The sequence below is a fragment of the Mustela lutreola genome, chromosome 9 (genome assembly GCF_030435805.1).
Source record: "Mustela lutreola isolate mMusLut2 chromosome 9, mMusLut2.pri, whole genome shotgun sequence".
Classification (NCBI taxonomy): Eukaryota; Metazoa; Chordata; class Mammalia; order Carnivora; family Mustelidae; genus Mustela; species Mustela lutreola.
Window position 1 is genome coordinate 120980689 of NC_081298.1, and position 7419 is coordinate 120988107.

Here is a 7419-nt window from a genome sequence, read left to right on the forward strand (position 1 = left end):
GCCAGAAACTACAATAACTGAAATAACTTTGGAAGAAGCCCTTGGGGGCAGTGGGAAGAGCCAGGGGAAGGGCATGAGAAGGATTATCTTACTCTTCATGCTTGTTTAATGCTCACAGAGAAAGCGAGCAGCCTGAAATTAATCACCCCCCTCCCATCCCAGATCTGCACTTCTTATTTAAAAAAAAAAAAAAAAAAAAAAAACAGGGACGCCTGGGTGGCTCAGTGGATTAAGCCTCTGCCTTTGGCTCGGGTCATGATCTCAGGGTCTTAGGATCAAGTCCCCCATGGGGCTCTCTGCTTAACAGGGAGCCTACTTCCTCCTCTTTGCCTCTCTGCCTGCTTGTGATCTCTGTCTGTCAAATAAATAAATAATATCTGAAAAAAATTTAAAAATATTAAAAATTAAAAGAAAACAACACATTAAAAAAAAACAACTGAAGTTGGAGACACATGAATGATACATTTGGTTTTCAAAAGAAATGGTATTTTTGCATTGGAAGAAATTTAGAGTCTTTTCTTTTTTTTTAAACTTATCTAGAGAGTTGTATTTCCTGAGCTGTAAAGAAAAAAAAATTCTTTCCCTTCTTGAAACTTATCTCGTTTTCTTTCAACAATAAGTCATCTTGGGTTATTTTTTTTTCATGCCTACATCAAATGAGACCAACGACAAAGGGAAGTGATGGGACTAGTTGATCTCAAAGTTCAACCACGGCAGAAGGCAGGCCCTCTAGGAACTGAAGTAGGGTGACAAGAAGGGCGTCTGGGCACAATGGGAACCCTGTGTGCCCCAGATTAGCAGCCCTTATAAAGATGAGGACATTGCACATAATTAATTAAATGAGTATTTATTGACATCTTCTTTCTTTCCTAGACCCAAATTCCTCCAGCTCAGAACTTAGTCTCTCACAATACTTACTATCCATGGATTTTATTCTGCTTAAGTGAGAAGGTCGAGGGGCGCCTGGGTGGCTCAGTGGGTTAAGCCTCTGCCTTCACCTCAGGTCATGATCTCAGGGTTCTGGGATTGAGTCCCACATCGGGCTCTCTGCTCAGAGGGAACCCACTACTCCTTCTCCCTGCCACTCCCCCTGCATGTGGGCTCTCCCTCTCTGTCTGTCAAATAAATAAATAAATAAATAAATTTAAAAAAAAAAAAAAAGGAAAGTGGAGACAGTCCCATAGACCCCATCCCCACGCAGGCATACCACACAGTGGGGGGGGGGTCTAATTTTACACTGGGGGAGACAAGGGGACCCATTATCACCATGCGAAGCCCACAGCTTGCATCAGTGTCCCCTTTCAGTGTGATAGACTCTGTGGGTTTGACAAATGTGTTGGCCCTACTTTCTTTTCTGATGCAGTTCTGTGTGCATGGGAAGGTACTGGATCCCAGAGAAAGAGGTCCTGACACGTGGGCAGCCAGGAATGGTCATAAGGAGACCGAACTCCCGGGTGGGTGTCTGGGGCTGGGGGACATGATGGTTTCCAAGGGCCTATTCAGCTCCAAGACCTGCGCTTCTGTAGCCCAGCTGTCTGCTCTGAGGAGCGCACCCATGAAGCCGTATCCCATGGGGCTGCTCCTTCTCCCTTCTGCCCACTCCAGCCCCCGGGGCCTTATCGTAAGGATCACCCGAGTTTCATGATATCCGAGCTTCTCTTTGTTTGATAATGTCTCAAGAGGTTTGTTTGTCTCCACTTCTTTCAAAGATGATAAAATGATGGAGGACAAGGAATAAGATCTGTCTGGTTTATTAAATTTAATTATGGATAGCATAGAATTGTGTGAACAGTAGCATAGAGTATTGCCAGTGGTCCTGGCAGTCCCACTGGTCCTTCCGCTGGTCTCCCCACAGCTGCCACCGATCTATGGCCACTGGATGTGGCGAGCAGCTAAGGGAGGTCTGATCCCCATCAGATCCTTTGTTGTTCCTGTTCTTGGTCATTCACTGATCTTTCTTGACCTAGGAGTCTGATCTGCAATTAAAAAAATAAACAAAAAAATAAAAAAACAAAACCCAACTCATCACCAGGGCTTTTATACCAGATGTAGAAACATTTTGGTCTCAGTATGCGGTCGTTTGGGTTGCTGTAAGCAGCAACCCAAACAACTGCATTTTTGGGTCAGCGTCTTCCTCAGGAAGCATCCTTCCCTCTAATGCTTTCTTCTTCTCCTCCTCCTCCTCTTCCTCCTCCTCTTTCTTCTTTTTTCCCCAGCAGACTACAGGCCCAGCACGGGGCCCAGCACGGGGCTCGATCTCACAACCCTGAGATCATGACTTGAGCAGGAATCATCAGATTGGATGCTGAACCGACTGCACCACCCAGGCGCCTCTCTAATGCTTTACTTCCCGAGAAGCTCAGGCAGGCGCTGCAGCCCAGGAAGGAAGGAATACTCTCGCTCCCTCAACTGTCACTCCCTGTCTCTCTCTAAGCTGTGGCATGTCCCAGAATGCAAGATACTTTCTTTCGGCAAGAATAGCAGAAATGACAGATTGAGGGTGATTAGCAAAATGGTCTCATTCTGCCCAGAATAAGGGTCTTGTGGTCCTTCTTATCCATCTCTATGAAACAGCCTTCCGGCCAGAACTGCCTGAGGTGTACCTCCGGGCCCATCCTTGCCTTTTCCCATGGGTCCGACGCCTCCAGCTTCTCCCATGTAGGGTCTGGTGCCACATGGTGCGTGTTTCCTGGTAAGTCCATGGCTCTTGCTTGCAGTGGTCAGCTGACTCGCCCCCATGAGCTGCCCTCTGATGGGATTTATCACGAAGCTGTTGGCCATTCCATGATGTTGATGGTATTTATTGACCAGGCCCTCTGTTGGAGGTGGGCTGCCCCGGAAGCCAGCTCTGAGGTGAGGATGTTAGCGTGCGGGAAGTGTATTCCTGCTCTCAGGCTCAGCACTGGGGAAGGGGAGGGGAGGGAGATAGAGCTGGTAGGGGAGCAGTCAGGCTGCCATGTGGTGTGGTCGGTCACTGATGGCTCAGCTCACCCGAGATGGGACCGCCCCTCAGAACTGCTCCAGGCTGGGAAGAGGGCCGCAGGACTTCTGTTTCCTCACCCACCGCTGGAGGCTGCAGCTGCCTCAGGAAGAGGGTGTGGCTGTGGCGGAAGCAGATTTCTGCAGCCCAAGGCAGTTTCTGGAGACCGCTTGAGGGTGAGGTTGGCTGCTGGCCGCACTGCTCGGACTGGGGCAGTAACCAATGAGGACAATTTCGGTGGCACAGCAAGGCACCCAGGGCCCGAGCTGCACCAGCGCGATGCCCTTAAGGAGCATAATGTCTAGATGGTGAATTAGATAAGAGGGTGAGTGATGAGAGCTGTAAGGTGGCAGGAGGCAGGTGGAGATCCCAGAGCCCCAGAGATCTGTGGACGGAGAGGTCACTGGTGGCAGTAGAGGTGTCACATTTGCTTGGGGATCGCGTTTGCTTGGGGACGGCGTTTGAATCAAGTCTGGGCAAATACGGCCGTGAGCAGTCTCCTCGTTAGGCTTCCAGCCAGCCTGGCTGAAGTGCATGGCGCACCCAGTGGGGCTTCCTGCACACACACCCCTGGGCCCGGATCCCATGGTCGAGGTTCTTGGGTCAGTCCCCGGGGCTGACAAGGGCCATCTGGTCAAGCACCGAGCTCGGAGGCAGTCTGCTTATTTTCACTTTATCTCAAGAAGTTCCAGGAAATGTGGCTGCAGAGTTCAGGGCTCCCGTTATCTCCAGCTTCACTTCCTGCGGCTGCAGGCCACGCCCGGGTAGCGAGAGGACAAGTTACATCTGGTTTGGGGCCTGGACAGTCACGCTGCTCCGGGTGGAGATGGGGGGTTGAGGGGTGCCCTCCGCTGACTTCCCTGCAGTGAGTTCTAGCATTTCGTTCCCGGCCACCTTCCTGAGGAGTAGGATTTTCTGGAATGAGGGGAATTACTTTGTGCTGCTGAGAAAGCTGTGCAGACGTTTGGGGAGCAGATAAGATCCAGAGGGCCAGGCCACCCACACGGGAGCCCGTGCCTGCGGGGTGGCCTGTCCCCGACACCTGCCTGACTCTGAACCTCTCACCTTCTTCTCCACTGGGCTGCCAGGATCTCTCCCACTGGGCTTCTGCTCCATTCCTTGCTGTGACTTACCTGTGAGCAGAGAGTCGCGGCAACAGCCTCTAATCCCATGGTCACACAAGCCGACTCTTGGTTCCTTGGGTCAGCTTAGCAAGACCCAGCTCCGTGGGATGGGGAGACATGCGTGATGGGAATGGTGTGTGCGTGTGCTTGTATTCTTGCGTATGTGCGAGTGTGGCTGGCAGACAGAGTCAGGGGAAGGGAGGTCCTCTGGCTTCCTGGGGTGGGAAGGAGAGCAGGAGGAATGGGGTTGAAAGAGACAGCGGCCTCGGAGTAAGGAGACCTGATTTCACCGGGGTCATCATTGGGTCCATCTGTCTGAGATTCTCTCAAAGGTGAACGAAATCTTAGTCCTACCCCGAGATGGATCGGGGTACAGTGAGGGTCATGTGTCTACACTGAGCTGGCTTTGGCTACTCAAACAGAAATTGGGAGATGCTATGACAAGATAGTGGCTGGTGGAAAAGGAGCCTTCGCCTTTACCACGGTGTGATTCTGAAACTTTGTGGATGATGGCAAATGTTTGCCATTTGGATGGTGCATTCAGGACATCGAGGATCATCTACTACCTAAGAAAGTCTTAGGTGGTCTGCATGGGAGCCGGGCTGTCATGTCGCCACCTCCCTCCAGACCCTCCCCAAGGCTGCTTCCTGAGGGTTCTGAGCCTGCTATCGGCACCAACTCATGGTGGCTGAAGGGCCAGGCAGGGACTTGGGGCTGTGCAGGGGCCATAGGGGCCCACAGAGAACACCCGCTGGGCCAGCATATTCAGGCCACTCGCTCTTCCTGGATCTTCCACACTCTTCCCTCTGCGCCTTTCCAGGGCTTTCCCTCCTGTAGATGGGATTCTTGCCTCTTCCCAGAACCGAGCCTCTTCTTGTCCTCCCGACAGAACTCACACGTGCAGTGTTTATGTTCTTGGTAAATTGTCCCCTCTATCAGCATCTTCACAATATTTGCAAAAGATGGAGATGACCCCCACTTGGGGGAAAGTCAGCGGAGGCCCAGAGGGCACACAGCTCGTCCTGAGCTAGAAATCAGGCAGCAGGCATCCACACTCAGCTCCATTGGTCTCACATGGCCTCAGGCTATGGTCCCACATCAGGCTTCAGTGCTGTCCTGAGGCGGGGGTGTGGACCTGCGCCTTGGGAAACTCTGAGTGAGGAGGCAGAACTTCCATTTTTAACATTTCCTCTTTCTAGAATGTTCTAAGTGTTCTAAGGGCACGTGCTCATAGCCTCTGTGTTCTTGGAAAGGGATTATTACTTTGAAAGTTCCCCAGCCATCATCCCCTGTGGAGAGCCCTGCCCTATCCGCTCTTCCTCACTTACCCGGTAAGACCCACTTCAGTGCTTCCTGGGCCCCTCTGCTTGTCACAGTGGCACTCAGGCACTGTGCTTAGGTGGGCAGACCCAACGGGGCATGTGGCCTATTTACCGTGCTACTTAGTGCTATGGGTCGTTGCTCCATCCAACCTCACGAACAAGACCTCCAGCTTCTCGAGCACAGAAAGGAAGCTGGGAAGCTGGGAAACTGTTGTGTTGGCTGCGGGGTCTACCTCGGTCCGCCTTAGCAAACTCTCCCATGAATCTGTCTGGTTGGCAGGCCCTAAAATCCTATCCTGAATGTGGTTGCAAGGGGGGAGTCTGAGAATTGCAGTGTGTCTCTGTCCAACCTGTACCCCTTCTGTTCAGCTCTAGGCAGACACATGCTCAGTCAGTCCCTGGCATCTACAGCATCCCGGGAGAAAGGGAAGTCCCATCCGTGTTTGACTTCATTAATGCCAAGCTCCCCGGCCTAAGAAGCCCCGTGGAAGGGCCCTCCATGGTGTTCTGAGACGCCGCAGAACGAGACTCAGACCATGATGGTCTTTGTGCAAATCTCACATGCCTTCAGCATCAGTGACCTTGGTCGTTAAGAAGGCAGGAAGTCAGTCTCCCAGACTTTCTTTCCTTTACACCCACTGAGGGGACTCAACCACTGGAAGAACTTCCTAGGTATTTTGTTCGCAATAGTCTAGGTTATGCTGTGGGATCAGTAGCCCATGGCCACCGTGGTTTAGCATTAACAGGAGGGGGGCTGACCCCTGGTTCCTGCCACCTGTTCAATGTGGACTGGTAAGGAATTTCAGAGTGCCCCAGGGCCTTGGGCTGGCCACGGCTCCACCTTCACACCTGCTCCCAAGTGCATTCTTGGTGAGGCATGAAAAACAGAGTGTGGCAAGCCCACACTTGTTTCTGCAAGGAAGGGACTTGTCATTGACACTCATGTTTCAGTAGCCAAAGCAAGTCCCCCAGCTTGCCTTGCGTCAAGGGGGCAGAATTGCAATCATCCCTGTGCTAAAGGGACCAGAGAACCAACATGCTGCAAACAGCGCTGATTACTTCTGCTGTGGGGTGGATGGGAGAGTCCGGGCCCCCTACACTGTGGCCCCTACACCAACCCCATCACTCCAGCGGGGCCACTCAACCAATTACCATTTTCCTTCAGGCACTGACAAGTTCAGCTTTAAAGATACTGATGACATTTTTACTTGAAACTGGCCTGTGAAAAACAAGGCAAGGTCCCCAGAGGCAAAATTCTCCTCGTGCTTTTCCTCAAATACATCTGTGGTTCTCAGTCTGTCATGACTCTGTGGGCTGGGAATGTTGCATGTTTACTTTTGTATAAAAGCCCTGCTTATCTTTCTTGAATTAGGGAAGGAAGGTGATTGGCACAAGAGGCACAGCCCAGATGGTTTCTCGGGTTCAGCCCGAGTGCCTCACGCAGGCTTGTGCTGACAACCTTCTCCCCAGCTGGAAGCCATCTGCTCTCCTGAGTCCCTGCTTGGCCTATGCTCCTCCCCGGCCGAACCACCACCCCCCATCCTGGCAGGGTCCCTCATTGCATTATCAACGTTTATATAAATGCCTCACTTCCCCCACTCGCTCTTTCAGAGCCAGAATTGATTTGATCCATCTAGAATTATCCCTGCTACACAGATGGCATTTACTAAGTATTTTTGAATAGGTCAGAAAATGAATCTCTGTCTTTACCTTAGGGCCTTTCCTACAGGAGTATCTCAGTGTCTTCTGAGTAAAAAAAAAGAATGGATGGATGGATGGATGGATGGATGGATGGATGAGTGGGTGGATGGATGGATGGGTGGATGGGTGGATGGTTGGATAGAAGGTTGGATGGAAGGATGGATGGATGGATGGGTGGATGGGTGGATGGATGGGTGGATGGGTGGAGGGGTGGATGGTTGGATGGAAGGTTGGATGGATGGATGGATGGGTGGATGGATGGGTGGATGGGTGGATGGATGGGTGGATGGGT

The 7419-nt window shown here is 51.7% G+C and overlaps 1 long non-coding RNA gene across 1 annotated transcript; it reads right to left on the minus strand.

The window, feature by feature from the left end:
* Positions 1 to 1735: 1735 nt before the first annotated feature.
* On the minus strand, positions 1736 to 5770 carry LOC131840567 (uncharacterized). The gene is made up of 2 exons (XR_009357399.1): positions 2604 to 5770; positions 1736 to 1976 (listed from the first exon to the last, which is right to left on the minus strand). It is a non-coding gene; the product is annotated as an uncharacterized LOC131840567 (long non-coding RNA).
* Between the last annotated feature and the right edge of the window lie 1649 nt (positions 5771 to 7419).